Here is a 22,036-nt window from a genome sequence, read left to right as displayed (position 1 = left end):
ATATCCAAAAATTACATAAATTGGATAAGCTTCCTCACCTTTGGAAAAGTGGAATTTTTTAATTTTTTTAATTTTTTTTCATTAGAAAATTAAAGGAGGCATTCCAAAGAACTTCAATTGGGCTTATTGCAACCATCTTCTCCTTCTTTAGAAGTCCTTTATTAAAATTATTAGTTGTGAAGTTGGTATATTTTTATGGCTTGTTTGGGGCTTAGAAAAGCAAACAAAGAAAAGAATGGGAAATTTTTTTAAAACAACTTCTATGAATTATTCTTTAAAAAAGGGCCTGTTTAAGTGCTCGGAAAGTTTTTGGGTGGAAACCATTTTTCATGAAAATGACATTTTCTTTAATTGTGAGTTCACCTTATGGTGGATAACGTTTTCCAGGAAAGCTTTTTAATAGGAAAAAAAAAAAAAAAAAAAAACTCTAAAATATCTCCAACCGTCCCCTAAATTTTTTCAAGAAAGCTTTTGGATTAAAATAGGTGCGAAGGGGATAGTACGAGTAGTTTAAATCATTCATTGTTGATTTGAGATTTCCAAAATGTGAGACTGATAATTGTGCCTATGTTTGTCGATATAGTACAAGTAACTTCATTCTCTTATGATTGAGTATTAATCAAATTATGGTTATACATCTTAGTAAAAATATTGTTGTGTAAAAGCTTGTTTGGTTCATAAATTGAATAAGAAAAATTTAGGAGTCATTAATCATATTCTTCAAATGACTATATTTGGAGCAAAAAAGCAGGAAAGTGTACATAACTCAAAAGAGTTATGTTGAAAGAGCTTTTCACGACTTCAACGTGCAGAATTTCAATCCAGCTAGTACTTTATTTACTTCGGTTTGTATTTGTTTGCTTCGGTTTTAGATTGGAAATCTCTTGATCACCATTTTTATGTATGGTCATTCTGGTGCCTTGGGGAGGTTGAGCATCAGAAGGCAATTGGGAGATTATTGTTTCTTGTCAATCACCACCCAGCTGTTGTCTGCCCACTTGTATCTTCCACACCTTCAGCTGACTGTGGATTAGAAATCTCTTGATTTAATATTCTCATCATCCTCTCACTGCCGCTCTCTAAATGCCTTTCTTTGTTCAACTCTTCAGCATCCTCAATCCACTAAATTCCAGGATTCCTGGAGATCAATTCCATCACCTCAGCTTCTCATCAATCTGTTCACCCACTGGCAAATAATGGTAAGTACTCAATTCTGCAACATCCTCAACTGATCAAAGATCGGAGAGGTCTTCATCATTTCCATCACCATTGGTTCTAATCACTGGACCATCATTCCCACAAACAGGGTTGATGTTGTTTGGCAATTCGGCATTTTTGAGAGGTTGTGGACTAAAGAACTCTTGGAGATCATTTCCATTGCCTTGTCTTGTTAATACATTCTCTCCACAACCCTCTGGATTTCACGCATCATTCTCCTGTCCACCATCCTCGGGCAGTTCAAAATCCGAACTCTCCTCAAAGTCATTTTTGCTTTGGTGGTTGGTTTCTGCAAGAAGGGAGAATCGTCATTTGAAGCAAGCACAACTTCCGTTCTGACTACTTCTAGATGAGTAGCAATACAAGTGTTATCAGCAGGAAAAGACTGAAATGCATCCTAATCATCATCATCTTCTTCACCTCCTCCACCTTTTTCCATGCTACTAGTGTTGGGATGAGTTGTCACCAGTTCTAAAACATTATCTTGAGGCTCTTTGTCCATCTGCAATGGTATCTTGATGATTGGAAATGGAGATGAACTTAATACACTCATAGATTATGAGAGCCATAGTAGGATACCGATATTTGTACCTTAGTTCAAAACTCAAACCATCGAAACAGCGTTCCCCACTGTAAATGGAAATTCCCCAAAATTGGATTAATCAAAATGATCCTGACCTCTGCTTAATGGACTTCAATTTGTTTAATCCGAACAATTGAATATTTTCAGTTCTCTCAACGAGATGTCCACCAATCAGGCAGTTCGTATCATCCACTCAGGGTAAATTTTTGTTGCAACAATCTAAAATGGGATCCGTGAAGGTACATGGGTGCCCATGCATAGAGTGGATGATCACATGTTCCCAAACCACTGAAGCTTTTCTCATCCCGAAAATGAAAACAAATTGAGAAACTGGTCACATGCAAGCAAGGTGCCGCAACTTGTCGAACCATACGATCTTTCCCACCAACATACCACTTGTGTAGGCATCAATACTATGAAAATACTAGGACCTACCATGACAATCACTATCAACAAAAATCAGGTTGTCTGCATCAGCTAGGCCATACCACAAATCAATGGACAACTGACAATTTGACTCAAAGTACATTAAGGTGTGGCCAACCTAGTGAGCTTATTGGCTTGAATTTCCAGAAGCATAATCCTCATGGGAGGGCCTACCATTTTCATGTCGTATACAAGTGGCATGTTGGCAGACTCTCAGGAGTTTCAAAAAAAATACGGATCCTTACTCTTGCTCCGGTGGTAGACTCTCAGGAGTTTCAACACCCGGTCGAGGGTTCGAGTATCCATAGGTGGTGAAATCCCACCACAACGTGAGCATGTGGGGGTGTGTGCGTGTGAAAAAATAAATAAAAATTGTTGGCAGAAAATATCGTATGGTACCACAAGTTGCGGTATCATTGACTGTGCATGATCAGTTCTCAAAGTGTAATTAACAACACCACTGAATTCAACAAGGCATCAGTAGAATATGGATCATTGTCTCTAAATTATCATAATATACATAAACAAGCCAGTGAATGAAAACAAATGGATAATGCATGAGTAAAACCAAGATAATATTATGTTTAGATCGGCGAATTCATAATATATAAGATTTAATATCATATTCACTTCAACAGCCAGGAGTACAAGATTTGCGCAAACAACAATGGCCCAAAAAGTTCTCATACTCATGAAAATTCATTGCAAGTGACTGAATCAGCCTAGATGATTGATAATTTGAAGAATAGTTTCCTTTAGTAACTTGAAAATAATTCTGCAGAGGCACTTTATTGATGAGAATGTATGTGGGAATTTGGTGAACTATGCATGCTGTGGTAAAAGAAAATTAAGTCTTTCGCAGAGGAGACCGAGATCCCTATTAATTCTAAAGAGGGAACAATCATGTTTAGAGCCTAGTTTGGAGATGTGGTGCCCATGGTTAGTCGACCCAAGCCATGGATCCGACGGCCCCCATTATGGATGGACCATATCCCCAAAATCTCCTAAATTGGAAGATCATAGCCATCAAATTTTTTGGTCTTTCCTCCATTAAATGTGGGTTTATTCATGAATTTCTTTTTAACCTTGTATTTGCATGTCAACAACAGGAAGGTTTTAGAGTTGACCAATTGTGAGGATATTTTGTAAGACAAAATGGCTTGGATAAACCAAATATGGGACCTGAATGTACAAAGTTCTAAACGGGGATGTTTCCTATTTGGAAAGATTAGGGAACTCAACCTCAACATTTACAATTTCATCTCCTTGTGGATTTAGCTTCGAGAAAAGCTGGACTGGCAGTGTAATGGATGACACACAGGCACTTAGAAATTAGTCTAAATTTGAATGAGAAAAGCTGGACTGGCAGTGTAATGGATGACACACAGGCACTTAGAAATTAGTCTAAATTTGAATACGTAAAATAAAAGTAATTTAAATTAAGCTGTACAAATTATAGGTCCCTGTTTAGATGTACCATGAACATGATTATTTTTTATCCGTGACAATCAGATTCGGCAGTAAAAAATGAAAAAATGTTCAATGGTCCTGTTTCAACAAACATGCATCCACAAACCAGAAGTTGGGATTGTTCAAGAAATCTTATTTGTGGACTGACTTGGCAACAATTTTGGCAGATTAGTCGGTTTAATTTGAGTAAAATGTATGTTGCGCATGGGTGACTGCCTATCAAAGTGCCCTACACTGCCTGAGCATCAAATAACTCCCCTTTGTTTTTATTTTTTAGTGGTTCTCATACCCACACACCACATGGGTTCTCAAACCCATAACCTCAAGTTGAAGCACACTGTCTACAACCAAGCCATGAGTGGAGAACCATAGGGGGCGTCTGGCGCAGGGTATTAGATGGGATAGAATTGCATTTGGTCCCATACAATTCCATCCAGCATTTGGAGAGGATGGGAAAGATTGGGATTAGGTGCAATGGAATTGCATTTAGTCCCATGGAATTGTATTTGGTCCCATGCAGGATTTCCGTGGATTTTGAAATCCACTACACATGTGGGCCCTACATTGATGCATGCATTTATCCATGCCGTCCATCCATATACATCATTTACATGTGACGTTCGGGTTATATATGTGTACAATTGAACGACATCCATTGTGAATTTGGTCCGCTGATTACAATTCAATGGTCCACCAAACATGATTTTGCTTAATCCGGTGTCTTCCCCTAGCAAAATTTTTATCCCAAATATGGTATTGGGTGGCAACAATAGTGTGATATTTCCTGACATGCAATTATTGTGCAATAATAATGTTAATCCCATCTAATACAATTCAATACCATTCAATTCCACTGACCAAGCACGCCCATAACATCTTCCTGACATTCACTTGCGTGTGACATTGTGTTCAGGAAAACCAGAAGTCTCAAGCATTCACCAGCAATAACAACCGAAACCCTGGTCTGAAATCAATCCGATAAGACAACTCTTTTGGAAGCACATGATAAAAACCAACTTGCTTATATGCCATAAATTCAGATGCGAAGTACCTTCAAGATCTTGTGAACAGTGAATTAGGGAGAAAATATCTCCGAGGAGACCTGCAGCAGAAAACAAAATGAAAGAATTATTTCCCACGTTTGCACTTTCACCACAACTTGTGGCACCATACCATCTTTGGCACAAACATAAAACTTGTGTGGCATCAACACTGTGAATGCAATAGGACCCACCAGGAAGATCACTTGAAAGTTGGAACAAAAATCTGTCCTTTTCAGGCATCAGATGGACATACCACCATAATCAATCGGAAACAGACAGTCTGACTTGACATTAAGGTGTGGTCAATATAGTGAGTGAATCAGCCTGGGTTTTCTAGAAGCATAATCCTCATGGTGGGGCCTATCATTTTGATGTCCTACACAAGTGGCATTTTGGAAGGAAAGATCATACAGTACCCCACCAGTTGTGGTATATTTGCCTGCACGCAATCAGTTCTCAAAACAAATTATGCAAACGCATCATTCCTACGCATCATTCCTGAGCTGGTCTACACCAATCCGACATAGAAGTGTAATGAAGATGACCACTGAATTCAACAAGACATCAATAGAATATGGGGCACAGATTCTTTATTGTCGTAATGCAGATAAACAAACAAGTTGATGGAAACATTTACAAAATGGATAATGCAAGACTAAAACAAGTTCATAGTATGCTTAGATCAGTAAATTCATAACATATAATATTTAGTACGATATTTTCTTCAACAAACAGGAGTAGAAGATTCGCACAAAACAATAATGGCCAAAAAGGTGCCATACTCATCTGAAAACTCATTGCATGCAACTGAATCAGCCTGGATGATAGATAATTTGAAGATTAGTTTCGTTTAGAAATTATAACTTTGAAATCATTTTTGCAGACTCACTTTATTGTTAAGAATGTAAGTGGGAATTTGGTGAACTACATATGATGTAGAAACAGTATACTTTTTCATATCAAATAAACTTTTCATTGACACATTGGTAATTTATAGAAATATAATATAGAGGAGGCCGAGTTAATTCCCTATTCATTCCAAACAGGGAACTTTCCTGTGCGGAGCTTAGTTTGCAGATGTGGACTGGAACCCACGGTTGCTCTACTCTAGCCAATGTCTAGGATATACCAATCATGGCCCCAACTATACAAACCAAGTTCCAAATGGGAAAGTTCCCTATTTTGAAATAATAAGGAATTCAAACCTCAATATTTACAATTTTCATATAATCGTGGACTTAGCTTCAAGAAAAAATTGACACTCTGGCAGAGTGGTGGATGATGCACGGACAGTTAGAAATTAGTTAAAAATTGCATACATGTAATTCAAATTAAGCTGGACAAATTATGGGTTCCTGTTTAGATGCTTCCAATGGTAAATTCATAACATCTTTCTGACATTCACTTGCGTGTGACAGTGTGCAGGAGAACTACAAGACTCAAGCATTCACCAGCAATAACAACTGATTCCTTGGTCATGGTTTTCCGAAATCAAGAGGATAAGATGAAATGTAGTCTCCTTGTTACATGGTTTGCATCCCTTCTTACTTGCTACTGTCACTACAACAAAAACTGCCCTTAGCTTCAGTTCAAAACTGTAACTAAAAAGGATAAAAACTGAGGCTAAAGCCTTTAGCCTCATTTTTGCCTCAATTATCCTAACCGAGGTTGGAACCCCCATGGCTAAAGGCTTTAGCCTCGGTTTTAGCAACCGAGGCTAAAAAAGCTTTTATAATCTCGGTTCTTCGAGTGAAGCTAAAAGTTCCAACTGAGACTAAATCCAAATTTTAGCCTCAGTTACCTCTAACCGAAGCTAAATCTATTTTTAACCTCAGTTTTCTACAACCAAGGCTAAAGCCTTTAGCCATGGGAATTGCAGCCTCAGTTTGGGTAACTGAGGCAAAACCAAAGCTAAAGATGGATTTAGCCTCTTTTAGCATCAACCGAGGTTAAATTCAGCTTTTAACCTCATTTCCCAATAACCAAGGCTAAATCTAGTTTTTCACCTCAGTTAATGCTAACTAATACTAAATCCATCTTTAGCCTTGGTTTCTATCAACCGAAGCTAACAATATCAAAATCAACCAATGATTGAACCTGTGCATGTTTCACCCATTTAACATTCATCAAGAGAAAACAATCAGCACAATACCAACAAAACAATTAATGGTCTATTTAAAGTTTTCAAAACAAACTACAAATGCACATGAACTGCCACATAGCCTTCCACACAGCCAACAATTTTGTGTTGGTAGAAACAGATTCTGATTTTTCACTGTCTTGAATGCGTACGTCCCATATTAGATCACAGATATCCTGCACAGTCATTTTCTCGGAGACCCCATCAATTGCAGCCACCAGGTATCTATCATTGCTAGTTAGAGGCTGTCAATCCGTCACTTCTGGTACAGATATAACACCATAACTGCCAAAAAAAAAAAAAGAACCTTAGAACTCTAGTAGGAATTTAAAATCAGAAATCTAAAGATAATGCTAAAAGTAAAAACTGGTACTGATACAACAATAGCAACCCAATAACTAGCATTAATGTGAAGAGGTTAGGTGTAAGTGCGAGGTATTAATGGGAATATTGTTGGCAAGTTACTAGAAAGACATTTTCAAACCGAAGCATGTCCTCAACATCAGATTCCTCAAACCGAAGCAGTCTTTCAATTTATGGGCCCATTGTTCCATGAACCAAACTGTCTCAAACTCCACCTATGTCTGAAAGATCGTGTTGTGAGACTAAGGAACCTTTTAGATGCACTACCCAACAAAAGGTGTTTCACTGCAGATTGCTTCTTAACAAGCTCTGGTTGCTTGGTTTACTAAAATGCAGTGACCAGAGAGATTTTGATCATTCTTCAGTAATTAAGGGTGTGTTTGGCGGAACAAAGTATCATGAAATTTCAACATATTTTGCACTGAATTAGATGATTAATCATGAATTTTCATGATATTTGGAGCAAAAGAAAGTAGCCTGAACTAAATTTCTACTGTCTAAATTTCTACTGTCATGCTTATTGTTTTTCTGAACTTACAGTTGTTGTGCTCTTTTCCATCTTGGGTACAAGAGCAGAATCTATATAAGAAGGAACATGTAGAACTATGAGCATGGAAGTAGAGATAATACTCAGGAGCATATACATGGAAGAGACATTATGCAATGCTCGGGCCCAAGAGTTTCTACAGTACCATGGGTTTTCAGTTTGTAAAAGTAGAACCCTTGGTTCAGTGATCTAAACCATCTATACGATGGGCTCCAACATTCATGGACCATGCAATGATCTAAGCCATCTATATGATGGGCTCCATCATGGATGGATCATACACCAAAATATCCTAGGTTTGGATATCTTATCCATTTAATTCACGGACAGTAAACAGACAGTTAAGAGACAGTTAAGAGTTAAAGATCAATAGTGACTGACTCGGTAGCTGGGATCTTCCAATCTCAGGGACTTCTGGTGTGTGGTGCATCCTTGGTGAGGCACATTGCACCATCTTTTTGGATCACTAGCAACCTGGCTTCAGCCAAATCTCAAGTTGACCAGCAAGTTTTTGGATAATGTCACTTCAATCATTGACGCAACAAAAACAAAAACAAAAACAAAAACAAAAAACGAAGCCTATAAAACAGGACATGTAACCAGACTTTTTTTTGGGTAGAACCCAAGGTGTTTTAAATAAGAATCCAACATGAACAATTATAAGAAGATCTATTGTTGAGCATTCAGAATCCTCGTGTTCAAGAATGAGTTCTATGGACTTTGCTTTTGTGGTTGTGTATTGTATTAGTGACCTGGGTCAGCATGCTTTCCATTAGGAAATGATAATCTCAAGAGAAGGGAGAAAATCTTCCTATGAATTCTCAATTTGGAATACCTGGGCATGGGTAACAATCTCTCCACAGAGAATACTCACATTTTAGAACCTGATGAAAGAAAAAGCAAAAAAGCATTCAGAAGGAAGACAATAACCCAAAAAACAGAAGCACATAAAACAAGAGATTCAGTACAGGTTAGAAATCCAACACTTTCCAAAAAAGGAAAAATAAAGAAACCATAGCATAGATCAAGGGCCCATTTGGACACACTTGGCAAAGGGTGTTTCTATGCTGCATTTGTTTGATTGAGTGGGGTTTTTAGCCCTTATTTTTCTAAGCAATTGACAAGACCAGTTCACAAAAGTATATTCAAACACATCACAAACTTTGGCACCAAACAACACAGGTATAAAACTCCCCTTCTAGACTGTGCCCAAATGGTACCAATAACTAAAGCCCAGACCTGGGTTTATATATATATATATATATATATATATATATATATATATATATATATATATATATATATATATATATATATATATATATATATATATATATATAAGCCATTAATGTGGCTATTCCCATCATGTGATGGTTCATACTTGAATATCTACTCTATCAGATTCCATAGCAATCCATTTGATAGCCACCAGTTGGATGGTTAGGATAGTTCAATCAATGTGATCAATGAGCCATGCTCATTCCATAGCCTTTACTCCATGCCTTTTAAAGATCCAATGCTGTCATCTCTTTTCTTATATGGAAGGAAACACCACACGTTTTGTTGAGTGGGGCCACTTTTGTTTTGTTAGCTTTTTCCAATTGATAATCCAAACAAGCTTATCATCTCTATCCAATTATTCTTCTTGTCTATCTAGCTACATTGGTGAGTTTATCCTCATTTGCTATTTTAAAAACGGATGTCTCTATGTGTGTAGACCACCACCACAATCACCAAAACTAACAACAATAACAATATTTGTAGGGAAAGAAAACTCTTTGCACTTTTTTTTTTTTTGGTTAAAGAAAAGTAATGGAAAATACTATTCTTTATAGGTGAGAGTATTTGGTTTACAATCTCATAAGTGGATGTCTGAAACACCCTTTTCTCAGCATTTGACTGAAAAAAATATATATTTTGGCTCCCTTCTTAAGACAGAAATGGCAAAAGCAGGCGCTTCGCTTCTTACATATTGTTGATATAAATTAAATGCTTTCCTTAGTTAACTGTCAATCCGAACAAGCACTTGATTCTGTCTTCTTCTTAAAGTGCTGGGAAATATGTGTGCCCCAACTTTAAGTGCTCACCATGCGCATAGTTCATACTCATTGATACGGGTAGCTGGGCAGCCCAAACTAGTAGGGTGGCTAGCTGAGATTGGGTTTGAATTTCATGCTAGATGATGAAAGGTTGGACTCTGTTAGGAAAATTCCTCCTGATATGAATTTTTTTCTTCTTCTTTATTTTGTCTCTAAGATCTAGAATCTGATTAGAGATTTAATTCCCTCTCTTCTCTATATATTCATCACAATATAAAAAGATCTATTCATACAAAGAAAAGTCATTCAATCTTTTGTAAAATTATTTTTCTCATTCATTAAAAATTTTCTGACTACGGTTGGGCTAATGATGATTGGTCCACCCTAAGCATGAGCCATTTGGGATGCCCTGGCTTAGCCCCTGTTCACCATACCTGGGTCGTGACCCGGGCTTGGTCTAGCCCTAGTTGGATTGAAAAGGTCATGGCCCTGCCCTATAAGGCTAGCATTATAAGGAAAATAGTCCAAATATTAAATGTGTGTGACAGCTTAATCTAGGAAATTTTTTGGGAGAATCCTGTTCATCCAGGACAAGTTCATCATATAAAATATCATATAAAATGTTTTGATCATCAAAACATGACCATAGATCCAAGAGCTCCTTTAAATTACACATCCACATTGAATGGGAACTGCTTATGTCTCTAAAACATCCTTTTAAAAAAATGGTGGGCCAGTTGATGATTGGACTGGGCCAGAGCCACGTTTAATGCCCAAGTCCTGGCCCTACACACCGAGTCGTCCAGGCCATGTCAGGCCAACTGGCCTATAAGCCAACCACCATTTTTATCACTCTGTCACAAATTCCTATATACTACATATAAATGCAGTAGTGCATGTTTAGCTTAATTCAAGTACCCAAAACTTGGTGCTGGTATGGAGGAAGCAAAACAAATAAATAAATAACCATTGCAAGGACAATCAAAACATTTTGGACATGATGGAGTGCATCTATGCATTGCTCAAGGACACTGGACTTGTTCCTTGTTTGATATGAAGCTTTGGATATGAGCATGCATCATAATCTAAGTCTTCTCCCAACTAATCAGAATTTGAGCATTCATGAGTTGGGATTATTGGTTGTGATTTCTTTTGGATGAATGCTAACAATTTCTTGCACCGATGCAAAATTTCTAGCATCAAAGGCCCCATCTACAAATGCAAATTGTTCTAGATGTATGAGGAAATTAGCAGTGGATCATCTCAACACAGTTTGCACATTGCTCATTTGCAAAAGGGTTGTGGGATAATTTTTTCAATGTGTTCCAAGTTTCATGAGCGTTGCCGAAATTCGTTGATAGTTTTCTTTTGATGTGGCGTATGGGAGTATAGGGTGTTGCAAAAAATATTGATTTTAATAAAATATATTTCAATAATAAAATAATATATAATATATAAAAAGTTGTTTTGAAAAACACCTTTCTGTGGGTTTTTGGGAATAGTCTCACATGGAAAAGGGAAGAGAAAAATCCGTGGTTTATATGAAAGATGTGGAGTATTATAATATTTACCTACCTAGTCCGTGGACTATGGACCTTGCGTGTTCCAGTGCCCGAGCGCGATGGGCACGGGTACGAGCTCGGTCTCGGTCTCGGTCACGGGCTCGGTGCGAAGGCGTGGGCATGTGAGGCAGTGTGGCTGTAGAGGCGCTAGTGGCGCACTTCGCACGTCCGCATCGTGTCGCAGAGGGTCGCTCCTTCGCGACCTTGAGTGAACCAGAGCGAGACGTGTGCGAGTCGCGGTACGACTAAGTGGCTATGGCAGGTGGCTGGTTAGCAGAGAGACTAAAGGATTGGGAGAGAAATTTCTCAGTATAAATAGAGGGACTAAAAAGAGCTGTTGCACCAGAAACTGTAACAGCGAAGCTATTAGTGCAAGGTCCAGCTGTAACTGCTGCATGGCTAGCCCAACAGCTAGAAAACGGCTAGCTGTTGCCTCACAACAGTCAGCATGCAACAGATTAATGGCCCATGCACAACAGTCAGAAAACGGCCATAAAACGGCTAGTTTTCCAACAGCCAGAAATGGCTTAATGAAATTTAAGTATCTGGACCATAACCCCCTATCCACCATAGCCTATAAAAGGAGGGCCTGGATGGATTTCCAAATCATCTCAACTCACTCCAGCAAACCCACACGAACTGAGACAGTCAGCCCTTCTCCACTCGTATATTTTAGTGTTTCCAACAACATAGCAAGGCTTAAACCTTAGCTTGAAAAACAGACCAGCGGTGTGGTCTAGGATGGTTCAACTGAACCAGTGGCTGAAGATTTGAACTGACCTGTGCAGAAGTCGAAACTACTTTTTCTCTTCTTTTCTTCTTCTTTTGGGATTTTTCTTTTATATTGTAATACTGCCAGAAAGTGTGTAATTGAGTTCCATTTGGTGGGCCTTCGTGTTTGCTGAACGCAGACCCACACCAGGCTCGTCGTATCCTAGAAGCTGTTTGCCTGTAACGTATCAGCATACTCAATTCACTTGAGTAGAGGCAAATAACGCTTTAAGGACAGCGTTTCAGATGTGCTTCAGCCTGTCCTAATTTCAGATTATTTTGCAATTTTCGGTTTCCACATTATACAGAAATACATTAATCTGTATAATTTCCAACAATCTTAAAGCGTTATGTTTTTTATGGAAGCCGACAGTGTTTCATCCATCAAGTTGATGAATCAGGACTTAATACGTCTTGATCGGTTCGATGGAACTAATTTTACAAGATGGCAAGACAAGCTGAAATTTCTCCTGACGGCGCTGAAGATCTATTATATATTAGATCCAAATTTGCAAGCACTACCTGAAGCATCTGACAAAGACACACCTGAACAATTAGCTGCCCGCACCAAAAGAGCCGAAGACGAACTCTTGTGTCGAGGACACATCCTGAACGCCCTCTCCGACTGCCTATACGATCTGTACCAACAGACATCATCAGCAAAAGAGATATGGGCCGCTCTGGAATTCAAATACAAGGCTGAAGAAGAAGGTACCAACAAGTTTCTCATCGACAGGTATTTTGACTTTAGCATGGTAGATAATAAACCGCTGCTGCCCCAAATCCAAAAACTGCAGCTAATAGTAAACAAAATCAAAGCGATAAAAATCGATCTTCCTGAATCATTCCAAGTCGGGGCTATAATCGCCAAATTGCCACCGATGTGGAAAGACTATAGAAAGAAGTTGCTGCATAAAACCGAGAACTACACACTGGAACAAATCCAGAAACACCTCAGGATTGAGGAAGAATCCCGTAACCGCGATAGAACGAATGATAACGGGAATATCTCGTCCAAGGTACATGCTGTAGAAAACACTAATAGCAAACATCCCGAGAAGAACGATTCCTTAAAACCTAATAAAGGAAAATTCAAGAAGAACACCCAAAAGAAGAACGGAAAGTTCAAGGGCCCATGCCATGTCTGTGGAAAAATCGGGCACTATGCTCGAGTATGCCGCTATCGCAAATCTAAAAAAGAGGCAAGTGCAGTAGAAGAAGGCAATATCGTGGCTATGATCACTGAGGTGAATACCATCCAAGGCAAAGTTCCAGGTTGGTGGTATAATACTGCCGCTACAGTATACATGTGTGCTACGACAAATCAGCCTTTAAAACCTATGAAGAATTGACTGATGGTCAAGAAGTCCAAAAGAGTAATGAAGTCCGATCGAAGGTCGTCGGCAAAGGAACTGTTGAACTGATATTCACCTCTGGAAAGAAATTAATTCTAACTAATGTACTGCACGTCCCAGACATGAGGCGAAACTTAGTTTCTGGGGATCTTCTGGGAAAACCAGGCATACGGGTGGTGTATGAGTCAGGTAAACTGATTCTGTCCAAAAATAAAAATTTTGTCGGAAAGGGATATGCTTGTAACGGAATGGTTAAGTTTTCTCTGAATGAAAGTAGCACTTCTGCGTATATGTTTAAATCCGCTGGACTGTGACATGATAGACTAGCCCATATAGGATATAGTACCTTGAAGTTCATGGCTAAGAATGGTTTAATCTCATACACGGATAAGAAACCGGAAAATGTGAAGTGTACATAAGATCCAAAATGACAAAGAAACATTTTCCAAGTGTTGAAAGATCATCTCAAGTATTTGATCTTGTGCACAGTGATATCTGTGAGTTAAACGGCATTCTTACTCGTGGAAGTAAACGGTACTTCATAACCTTTATAGATGATTGCTCTAGGTATGTGTATGTGTACCTATTAAAGAGCAAAAATGAAGCATTAAACATGTTTAAAATATATAAAGCAGAAGTAGAGAATCAACTGAATAAGAAGATAAAAATTCTCCGTAGCGATAGAGGAGAATACTTCTCCAATGAATTCGATAACTTCTGTGAAGAACATGGACTAGTACATCAATGTACAGCGCCATACACACATCAACAAAATGGAATAGCTGAAAAGAAGAATAGAACGTTAGTAGAGATGGTCAACTCAATGCTGATAAGAGCAAAGTTGCCACTTAGTCTATGGGGTGAGGCACTGCTTGCAGCGTGCCATATAATAAACAGAATTCCGTCTAAAAAATATAAAATATCTCCATATGAAACATGGAGAGGTAGAAAACCTAACCTAGGATATCTAAAAGTGTGGGGGTGTCTTACATATTACAAAACCCCTGATCCAAAAAGAACTAAGTTAGGACCAAGAGCTATTAAGTGTGCCTTCGTAGGGTATGCACAAAATAGTAAAGCTTATAGACTTCTAGACATGGAGTCTAATTCAATAATAGAATCAAGAGACGTTGAGTTCTTTGAAAACTCACTATCCTTGGAGTCAAAAAATAATGAAATCCAAACTCTTAATAGAGAACCAGATAACACAGCTCCACAGATAATGGAAGCTCCTATTGAACCTCGTAGGAGTCAAAGGACAAGAATAGAGAAGAGTCTGAGAGATGACCATATAAACTCACAACGTGTCATTTTCCATCTTGTAGAAGGAGATAGAGAACATGTTATAAGGAAAATACCTATAGTAATGACTATAGAAGATGATCCTAAAACATATCAAGAGGTCATATCCTCTAGAAACTCAGCTTTCTAAAAAGAAGTTATAAACGATAAAATGAAATCTATACTATCAAATCAAACATGGGAATTAATTAACTTACCTTCAGGTTCTAGACCCATAGGTTGTAAGTGGGTATTTAGGAAGAAATATCACACTGATGGGACTATCCAAACCTTTAAAGCTCGACTAGTAGCTAAGGGTTTTAGACAAAAAGAATGGATAGATTACTTTGACACATACGCTCCTGTAGCTAGAATAACATCCATTAAGATATTATTTGAGCTAGCTTCCATACATCATCTTCACATCCACTAAATAGATGTAAAGACCGCATTCCTGAATGGTGACCTCAACGAAGAGGTATACATGGAACAACTTTAAGGATTCGTACTACTAGGAAATGAAAACAAAGTATGTAGATTAGTTAAATCTTTGTATGGATTAAAACAAGCACCAAAACAGTGGCATGAGAAGTTTGATTCCAAAATACTATCTCATAGTTTCATGCATAATGTAGCTGACAAATGCATATATTCTAAAATAGATGGTAATTATGTCGTTATTATTTGTTTGTATGTTAATGACATGTTAATAATAAGTAATTAAATGGAAGGTGTGACTGAAACAAAGAGATTTCTATCTTCCGTATTTAAAATGAAGGATCTTGGACAAGTTGATATCATTCTTGGTATCAAAGTTATGCTTTGTGTCAATCTCATTATATTGAGAAGATACTAAACAAGTTTAACCATCTAAATATAAAGGAAGCAAAAACCTCATTTGATCAAAGTATCAAGCTAAAAGAAAATACTGGAAGAACAGTTGCACAATTAGAATATGCGAGTGCTACAGGGAGTCTTATGTATGCTATGTAATGCACTAGACCTGATATCGCATATGCTGTGAGTAAACTTAGTAGGTTTACTAGTAACCCCAGTACTGAACACTGGAATGTAATAAGTAGAGTCCTTGGTTACTTAAAAGCAACCAAAGACTTAGGACCATTTTATTCAGAGTTTCCTGCCGTATTGGAAGGAAATACCAATGCGAGCTGGATATCGAGTGCAGAGGACAACAAGTCTACTACAGGGTGGGTATTCACCCTAGGAGGTGCAGCTGTATCTTGGAAATCCAAGAAACAGACTTGCATAACGCATTCGACTATGAAGTCTAAATTTATAGCCTTGGCTGCAACTGGCAAAGAGGCTGAGTGGCTAAGGGATATTCTATTAGAAATTCCTTTCTGTGTATAGCTTATATCGGTTGTGTCACTACAATGAGATAGTGAAGCCACATTAGCTAGAGCCTATAGCGGCACTTATAATGGTAAGTCTAGACATATTAGTCTTCGACATGATTATGTGAGACAATTGATTCGAGATGGAATTATTGCTATTTCTTATGTAAAATCAAGCTATAACCTGGCAGATCCTTTCACTAAACCTCTACCGAGAGAGGTAGTAAAGGCTACATCTAGAGGGATGGGGTTGAAACTCTTCAACCAAAGTTCCACCAGTGATGGTAACCCAACCTAAAGTCAGAAAATCTCTAATTTTGGGTTTAATGGGTAAGAACAAGTCACTGATATATGGAAAGTTTTCAGCACTAAATTATAAAACATCATCCATAATAGATAAGTGCTAAGCGTTACGATAGAGGGTTGACTCTTAGAACTCTTAATGAAATCCAGTCTATAAGGACAAGTATCTTATAGTAACGAAGACACTGGAAGGATTTCACCTATATGAACGTAGAGATGGTGCCGTCTCTCATAGGAGTTAGGAGTTTTCTCTCGGGATCGTTCACGAATTAGGATAAGCACATGGTCATTAATTGTGCTCAGCAAGATTGTGGGAACTCTAACAAACACATAACGAATATGTGTGTGGTATTTCCAATTCTGTTATCTAGGAATAATTAGTTCAAAGCTACAGCTACTAGTCATTTTGACAGAGTTTTGAGATACTTACACTAAGGAAAGATTAAAATCGAAAGATATCTTTCTTTATGCATATAAGCTGATTATTCTGGCAGTATTGTTTAACTGAGAAAATAATTTTATAAAATCAAGTGGGGGATTGTTGCAAAAAATATTGATTTTAATAAAATATATTTCAATAATAAAATAATATATAATATATAAAAAGTTGTTTTGAAAAACACCTTTCTGTGGGTTTTTGGGAATAGTTCCACATGGAAAAGGGAAGAGAAAAATCTGTGGTTTATATGAAGGATGTGGAGTATTATAATATTTACCTACCTAGTCTGTGGACTATGGACCTTGCGTGTTCCAGTGCATAGCACTAGAATACCTGCACGCGCTCGGGCTCGGGCACGGGCACGGGCACGAGCACGGGCTCGGGCTCAATCTCGGTCTCAATCTCGATCTCGGTCACAAGCTCAGTGCAAGGGCATGGGCATGTGAGACAGTGTGGTTGTAGAAGCGCGAGTGGTGCACTTTGCACTTCGCACGTCCGCATCGTGTCGCAGAGGGTCGCTCCTTCGTAACCTTGAGCGAACCGTAGCAAGATGTGTGCGAGTCGCGGTGCGACGAAGTGGCTATGGCGGGTGGCTGGTTAGCAGAGAGACTAAAGGACTAGGAGAGAAATCTCTCAGTATAATTAGATGGACTGAAAAGAGCTGTTGTAGCAAAAACTATAACAGCTGAGCCATTAGTGTAGAGTCCAGCTGTAACTGCCGCATGGCTAGCCCAACAGCTAGAAAACGGCTAGTTGTTGTCTCACAACAGTCAGCATGCAGCAGATTAATGGCCCATGCACAACAGTCAGAAAACGGCCATAAAACGGCTAGTTTTCCAACAGCCAGAAATGGCTTAATGAAATTTAAGTCTTTGGACCATAACCCCCTAGCCACCATAGCCTATAAAAGGAGGGCCTGGATGGGTTTCCAAACCATCTCAACTCACTCCAGCAAACCCATACGAACTGAGACAGCCAGCCCTTCTCCACTCATATATTCTAGTGTTTCCAGCAACATAGCAAGGCTTAAACCTTGACTTGAAGAACAAACCAACGGTGTGGTCTAGGACGGTTCAACTGAACCAGTGGTTGAAGATTTGAACTGACCTGTGCAGAAGTCGAAACTACTTTTTCTCTTCTTTTCTTCTTCTTTTGGGATTTTTCTTTTATACTATAATACTGCCAGAAAGTGTGTAATTGAGTTCCATTTGGTGGGCCTTCGTGTTTGTTGAACGCAGACCCACACTAGGCTCGTCGTATCCTAGAAGTTGTTTGCCTGTAACCTATCAGCATACTCAATTCACTTGAGTAGGAGCAAATAATGGTTTAAGAACAGCGTTTCAGACGTGCTTCAGCCTGTCCTGATTTCTGATTATTTTGCAATTTTCGGTTTCCACATTATACAGAAATACATTAATCTATATAATTTCCAACATAGGGAATATTGGGAGAAAAGTCTGGTGATTAATTTTGTTAGAAGGCATATAGGTTCTATGGTTAGAAAGGAATGACTGATGTTTCAAAAATCATAAGGCCTTTCAGATTTGTAAGCTGGTAATGTTTCGGCATTGGATTCAGTGACATTTAATAGTTAATTGATTGTCTCTCACTGCAGGTATTGTAAATGTCATGGACCGACATGCTCAGACACTATCCAATTATCCAAATTCCAAAGTGCTTCGGCACCAAGTTGAGAGCATGAAAATTGCGGAATAGGTCAAGTTCAACTTGATAAACTAACTATAATATTTACAAATCCAATAAAAAAAGCTCATAATCTTATATATATAAAAACCTAGCTATGAATTTGAAGTCAGGAAATTAAATTCCCAATTTCCTCCTAGAAACTTGGGAAGGAGAGCCACATAGATAATTCAAAATACAAGACACAAGAAACCTCAACATCTGGTCCACTATTTCTACAATCAAACTAAAATAAAAATCACTAAAACCTCATCATAGCTCAAATTCAAGAGATCTGATACAGATCCAAATCACACGATGCAGTACAGATTCTATTATGAAATGAGTTCTTGGTTTTTACCTGTCAAGGCGCCACTCGTGACAACAGCCCTAGCTAGAGTTCCATCACTCAGACAAGCATCCACCTGAAGGAATAAACAGGCAGAAAGAAACATCCATCGCATATAAGAACAAGAAATCGAAATTTCTTCATCAGAAGAAAGAATCACACTATCTGAATCGATGCCTGATTACGATCTGATCCAATCACGTATAAAAGACGACAGATGGGAAGATGAAAATGAGAAATAGAAGGGAGAGATCAAATCCAGGCATTTAATAGAAATCGAAAACCTAGACACGAGAATAGCAAATCGTTGGTTGAAAGAAACAGAAAAAATCACCTCAATGTTTCGATTTCCACGGCTATCGAAGATATGCCCAGCTATAATGACCTTTATCAACGCCAGTTGCTCTCTCAAATGGCCTTCATCGTCGCCATTTCCTCTCTCTCGCTCTCTTTGCTGCAAATGAATGAGGGTATTATGGCCGCGGGTAACTCATCCCCCAAGGAAGCGGACACGGATTTCCTGCGCAAGTATGATGGGTGAGGCCCACGTCAATGTATGTGAGAAATCCATTCCGTCCATTCGTTTTTAGAGCTCATTTTATGACATGATAACAGAAATTAGGTGGATACAAAGCTCAAGTTGGTCACACGAGATGGAAAATTGGGAAAAGAAATTCCTACCGTTGAAACCCTCCTGCGCTCCACCTTGATGTTTATATGCTATCCAAACTGTTTATAAGGTCATTCCGAATTCCGAATAGGATGAAGTGAAAAAACCAAAAATATAGTCTGACACAAAACTTTTGTGGACATAAGAATACTTCAACGGTTCTTACTTAATTACTACTGTTTCATCTCGTGTGGCCCATTTAATAGTTGGATACAACTAAATTTTGGTCAAACTTCCTAAAATGAGTTCATAAAACGGATGGACGGAATGGATTTCTCATCAACATCTAGGTGGGTCCCACCTAGCATCCTTGCTATGCAACTTCCGGCTGTGGGGCTCACTTTTTTTTTTACACACGCACACACACCCCCCACACACTCACGCTGGTGGAATTTCACCAACAATGGGTACTCGAAACCCTTGACCGGGAGTTGAAACTCCTGAGAGTCTACCACCCGAGCAAGTGTAAGGACCCAACCGTGGGGCTCACCTTGATGTTTGTAATGTATATCCACACCGTCCATCCGTTTTTTCAGATCATTTCAGGGCATGGGAACAAAAATTAATAGGATAAAATCTCATGTGTAATATACACTAAGAACTAGTCATAATTGAACACCCATCGTTAAAAACTTCCTAAGGCCCACTATAATGTTTCTGTAGTATTTATTTTCAATCTAATCTGTTGATAAGGTAAAAATAAATCAAGATTAAGAGAAAAATAAATAATCAGATTAATCCAAAACTTTTGTATTCCATGAGAAGTTTTTAATAGTCAATCGTCATTTTTACAATGGTATGATCCACCTGAGATCTGGATCTACTTCGTTTTTGGGCTCTGCAGTAGAATGAGCTGGAAAAATACGTGGACCGAGTGGATTTACAATTCATATATCAAGGTGAGTCCCACAGCCCGGTCGTACCATTTTTGGTGAGGCCGGGTACCTAATCAACCCCTTGGCTACTCCCCACCGGCCGGTGGCTGATTGTCAGTGATCCGTGGGCCCACCATGATGTATGTGTTTCATCCATTTTTTAAGATCATCTTATGGCTGGATCCAAAAACCTAGAGGTATATAAATTTCAGATGGACAACACCACAAGAAAACAATAGTGATTGGACATCCACCATTAAAATCGTTTTCTCACTGTACAGCTTATTTGACATCCGATTTGTTTATCACGTCATACGTAGATGGAGGAAAAAAACAAAGATCAGCTTGATCCAAAACTTTTATAGGCTCCAAAAAGCTTTTAATGGTGCTTTCATTCAACCCTGTTTCATGCAATGTAGTGTACTTGAGTTTGGGATGTACCTCATTTTTTGTAGAGAAATTTAGGACCGTGGACCCCACCTTTTAGCCAGCTGTTTTTATGAAAGAAGACAAATCGTCTTTTACAACTTAGTGCTTCCCCTGCACTCTCTTCGAACGAAGAAGTGAAGTACGAAGGGTTTTCTTCTCATTTTCCTGACTGAAATCTCTGTGAAGCATCTAGATATCCATCTAGATATCATTATTCTACATTTTCCATATTTCATCTTGGCTAGGGTTACGTGAAATCCAACGAACTGGTTGCATCTCCTTGAAAAGGTTCTGAATATTCCCTCACTCCAAAGCACCTCTCTTCAACCTGCATTTGACCGGTACTGTGGCAGTCAAAGGTATAGATCTTGAAAAAAAAAAAGCTACACTCGTACAATGGCATTGCATGCGAAGTTTGGTCAATTCCATATGTTAGGCTTAGTCAATTTCATGCGTTAGGCTTAATTAATTTTATGTGTTGATGGATTGAATCCATGTCAAACTTGCTCGTTGAATTCCATGTTTACCCTGCCCAATTTCATGCTAGGATTGCTCAATTTAATGTTTGCCCAGCTTAATTTCATGGTAGATAAGGTCAATTTAATGTTTGCCTTGATAAATATCATACTAGGTTCGCTCAATTTAATGTTTGCCCAGCTTAATTTCATGGTAGATAAGGTCAATTTAATGTTTGTCGCGATAAATATAATGCTAGGATTGCTCAATCTACTTTTTGCCTAGCTTAATATTATCCTATGCTCGCTCAATTTATAGTTTGCCCATTCAATATCCATGCAATGCTCGCTTAATTTAATGTTTGCCCCAGTCAATATCATGTTATGCTTGCTCGAAGAAATTGCTCAATTTCATGCTTGCCCCACTCATTTCCTAGTTTGCCCTGCTCATTTCCTAGTTTGCCCTGCTCATTTCCTAGTTTGCCCCGCTCAATTTCATGCTTGCCCCGCTCATTTCCTAGTTTGCCCCGCTCAATTTCATGTTTGCCTCGCTCAATTTCATGCTTGCCCCACTCATTTCCTAGTTTGGCCCGCTCAATTTCATGTTTGCCCCGCTCAATTTCATGCTTACCCCGCTCATTTCCTAGTTTGGCCCGCTCAATTCCATGCTTGCCCCGCTC

General features: G+C 38.6%; 1 long non-coding RNA gene across 2 annotated transcripts; it reads right to left on the bottom strand.

Annotated features, from left to right (window-relative positions):
• Positions 1–6,869: 6,869 nt before the first annotated feature.
• On the bottom strand, positions 6,870–19,578 carry LOC131231572 (uncharacterized). Of its 2 annotated transcripts, XR_009164441.1 has the most exons (3): positions 19,262–19,578; positions 18,940–19,003; positions 6,870–7,165 (listed from the first exon to the last, which is right to left on the bottom strand). It is a non-coding gene; the product is annotated as an uncharacterized LOC131231572 (long non-coding RNA). The 2 variants fall into 2 exon arrangements; XR_009164442.1 differs by lacking the exons at positions 18,940–19,003; positions 19,262–19,578 and adding an exon at positions 8,626–8,677.
• Positions 19,579–22,036: the final 2,458 nt, after the last annotated feature.

The sequence above is a fragment of the Magnolia sinica genome, chromosome 17 (genome assembly GCF_029962835.1).
Source record: "Magnolia sinica isolate HGM2019 chromosome 17, MsV1, whole genome shotgun sequence".
Taxonomy (NCBI): Eukaryota; Viridiplantae; Streptophyta; class Magnoliopsida; order Magnoliales; family Magnoliaceae; genus Magnolia; species Magnolia sinica.
The sequence above is the reverse complement of the archived record's forward strand: the minus strand, read 5'-3'. Positions and strand labels throughout refer to the sequence as shown.